Genomic DNA, 4,116 nt, shown 5'->3' with positions numbered 1-4,116 from the left:
TTATTATTATAATCGTTATTATCTAGTTAATGTTAGTATCTCTTAATATAATTACATATTGGGTGTGAAAAATAATTTATTTGATTCAATTAGAAAATTGGAAGAAATCAATTTGAAGAAGGAATAGACCGTAAATTACGGCCAGCTGCAAGCCCAAACGATACTCCTAGTAGCCCAATAATATTCGGCCCATGTAAGCTTTTAAAATCACCATAAGATTAGCCTATACGTAAAGAGCCCAATTGGTACCAATATGTTCTGAATTTTTCCATATGCTGTAAATGACCAATTCACCCCGGATTCCAAACTAGTGGAGTCCGCATTAAATGCCTATGTTGACCAAAAGAAGATTTTTGATTTCTTTTTCCACGCTATTTCCATTTTTTCTTCATCTCTGTCCTCTCTCTCCTAAAAACCTAAAAGACGCTCCACCATTTTGAGTAACACTGATGACCATCCCAGCGGCTGTCATGCCGACTTCTGGGCCACCTCGTTGACGATGAAAGGCTAATTTTACCGTTCAAAATTCAAAATCCCGCCCAAATAGTAACCCTAAAAGCCTTACCTCGTCTCTATAAATACATATGTTTAGAGATAGATTTTGGTGACCTTGGAGACTGTTTTCAGCCGCCCCACCCTTTGAAGTTTGGAGCCGCCCACTTTTACCTTTTAAGTCATTGCTATACCTCGGAAAATATTGTTCTCTTCTTGTATTACACTTGAAAACACCTTCTTCTTTACAATTTTTTTTTTGATCTCTACTTGCTCTTAGTCGAGTGGAGCCTCTCTTTACTTCTGGTCGTGTAGATTCAAGCATTGATCTATGACCTCGCACCCTAGTTCACTGCACCACAAAGAGGTAAGTGATTTTCTCTCTTACGATTTTGTAGTTCTAAACATGTTTATGATTCTGTACGTATTGCGAAAGTGTTCTTATCTTCTTTTTATTTTTAAGACATTCAGCATGCCTTTTGTTGATCTTTGGTGTTGTTTAATTCAGCTTTGTCATTCCGTGTTCATTGCTTCTCTAGGAATCATGAGTTAGTCATTTTTTAAATAATTGTATATATGTTTGAAATCATGTGCTAGCATTCCATTTCCTTAGTCTGAAGCTATCATATAATGTTTGTTTCCAAGCTTTGTTCAAGATTACCTTTGCTTCACAATCCGCATACCAATGTAGTTGGATTTAAAGTCCCTATTTGTCTCGTGAGTAATATGTCCTTCAGTCATGTCTATCTAATAGTTAAAGTAATGAGCTGTTCCCTTTAAGATTTTGTGTGTCAAAATATTTAACAGAGCAAAGAGTGTTTACTTTATGAAAGTAATATTCTTGTACTTTATATTTTACTCTCATTTTGGAATCATGTTTGCAGGATTTTAAATACCTCATAATAAGAAGAATAGATTGTGCCCAACAAAATGCATGTTTATGTTAATAAGTGACTGTATTTTTGTTTAATTTAAGGTGACATTAGGAAGATATGAAACATGTTTTTATCTACTCGTTGATTAAAATGGGAACAACATTGTATGATTCTTTTTGAATTGATGATCTCATTGTTTTAAATTTGTTTTTGACTTCAAATATTGTACCTGATAGCAATCCTATTTACTTCTGTTGTGTTTGATGTTATATGGAAGTTAAGCTACCAAGTTAATATACCAGTGCTACTCTTGTTTTATGTACCTTATTCTTTTTTTGTGAGAACTACATCTCTTCCTCTAATTTCTTTATTTTCTTCCTTTACCTGTACACTTTGGAGCAAATGGAGTCTTAATTCAGGACTCTCTCAAAACGGAGTCTCAAGATGAGACTCGACATACCCATTTATGGAGTCATCCTATTCTGCAATTCTTAAACCACATCGGACAAGCGAAACTCGCTAGAGACCGCCTATGACTACTTTTCTTTTCTCTTTTAGCGTTCACTCTATTGATTTTCTTCTGGTTGTTTTTGCTTATGAGATTTAGGTTCATTTTGGTTTGACGTACTGCTTAACATAGTATATTAGTAAAATGCTAGTTAAACGTCTAGGATATCTTATTTAGTTAAATACCCAAATCAACAGTAATCGAAATATGATTTCCAAATTATTCATCCAGCCTTGTGAAAAGATTTTTAAACTGATTTATTTACTCCTATCATCATATCATCATATAATACTAAAAGTGGGAAGATTCTAAGGCAAAAGTTGAATTACCAAAATGTCCATAAAAAGTTGAAGAACCATTTTATTCTTCACTTAAAAATTATACCTATAAAATTTTTGTCTAAAAAAGTAAATGCACCTTTCAATAAATAATAAATTAGATAACAAAATGTAAAAGATGAATCCCAGTCTTACGTGGGAATGTGTTCCAGAAGCTAATGCATTCATTACAATTTGTACAAGTCTTTTTATCTTCTCACTGTTTATTGCAAATCTACGTTTATATATATCGTCCTTTGGAATGTCCTTTCAATATTTAATTTCCTTCATCTTTCGATAATAATTACAGATTCATGTATGCCAGTCTTATAGTCTTTTCTTTTCCTTTATTTATTTGTTAAATCATCATTGAACAACAAACTCAATTACTCAATTTTTTCTCCCAAACCCATTGTGTGATGAAAAAAATTCTGTTTTCATAAGAAAATGATGTTATTCTAATCCTGCATATCTGGTCACCATCTCAAGTTTCAACACACCAAATACATCTAGAAGTGTTAATCAGGTACGTCTATTTTCTTGTTCTTATTGTTTTGTTAATTCTATACCTTAATTTTATCCTCTCTACTCATTTATCCACGTTAGTTACATAAATTTTAAAATTTCAATGTACGAACATGTTAAGTTTGGACAATATTTTTGGATAAAAAAACCTCAAAGTCGGAATAATTTGTTTTGACCGAATTAGTAGAAGAAAGATTAATCAATCATCCTTTTAATATTGCCATTAGAAAATCCGGAAAAAAGTTGGGCTACCATAAAAGTAAAAGTTGGACTAAGCTTTTTGCCGAATTACTAAATTTTTTAGTATAAGAAAATATTAATTTAAATATCGGTTCCGTAATATATATAAATTTGTGCTACTTGGCACATTCTCTTCATTACAGTTTAGAAGTTTCATCCAAGTGAGTTATGCTAAATGTTATTTTATTTCACTTTTGTATTCTCTTTTGTATTTTTGTGCAATTGGAGGTCTTATCAAATTATAGCTTTTCTATTTTGATTATTTTTATTTAACTATCTTCATCATATTGTTCTTTGTCATCATCCTCAATTAATCTAAATCTTCTAGGGATGACTTTAAACGCTAAATTTTCTTTGCAGGTTAACAAGTGTTTTCAAGAGATTCTTCCAAATCCACACAGCTCAAGCCATTCTTTCTAGAAATGTTGGAGTTCCGTCAAAGTTAAAGTTATTGAAACAAGCTCTTAAAATTTCGTTCATCAAAGAATATATATTCTTAGTAGGAGGAGCATTAGTTATTTTGGTAAAAAGGTGATCATATCATATTTTATATTGTTTCTTGCTAGAACTTAAGAAGTCTAGCATATCATTAGTTTCTAAGGCAGCGAATTTTTGTATATTACACTTTCAATATTATTATTTTGATGTTAACATATTTCGTTATTTAAGCATAGTTTTTCAATTTGATCTTTCTAATATAGCCATTGTATTTCAGTTAAATTGTTTCTATTTATTTAAGAAAGTCCTGCTATTCTGTTTACTGAGGTATTTGTTATTGCTTTTCATAAAGTAATTAGTATCACAGGGAGGATTTATTTTTAGCAAACATGAAAATGTCAAACAAAAAAAAAGTTTAAAGCAGTTTGCCATCAGAACATTTGAGAAGATGAATAATCTTGCTAACAATAATTGATTGAATAAAACGAAATTAAAAATGAATTGACTCAAATTTCATCAAAGTTAATCATAAAAGTGTATTTTTTTTTAAATGTTAACCTAATCAAATGTGTATTTATCTTTTCTTTAAGACCAATCAACATTCCTCTTCCACAAAGATGTAAAATTTTAAAAATAAATGTAAGTTTTCAAAGATTGTCAATAAAAACTCTTTATTCAAGTTTTCCTGATATATAAACTATGACCCGTAGTCTCAATTTGA

The 4,116-nt window shown here is 30.7% G+C and overlaps 1 long non-coding RNA gene across 1 annotated transcript; it reads left to right on the top strand.

The window, feature by feature from the left end:
• Positions 1 to 868: 868 nt before the first annotated feature.
• LOC132069291 (uncharacterized) lies at positions 869 to 3,620 on the top strand. Its single transcript, XR_009417730.1, has 2 exons — positions 869 to 3,118; positions 3,318 to 3,620. It is a non-coding gene; the product is annotated as an uncharacterized LOC132069291 (long non-coding RNA).
• Positions 3,621 to 4,116: the final 496 nt, after the last annotated feature.

Source organism: Lycium ferocissimum, chromosome 1 (assembly GCF_029784015.1).
Source record: "Lycium ferocissimum isolate CSIRO_LF1 chromosome 1, AGI_CSIRO_Lferr_CH_V1, whole genome shotgun sequence".
NCBI classification, from domain to species: domain Eukaryota; kingdom Viridiplantae; phylum Streptophyta; class Magnoliopsida; order Solanales; family Solanaceae; genus Lycium; species Lycium ferocissimum.
The sequence above is the reverse complement of the archived record's forward strand: the minus strand, read 5'-3'. Positions and strand labels throughout refer to the sequence as shown.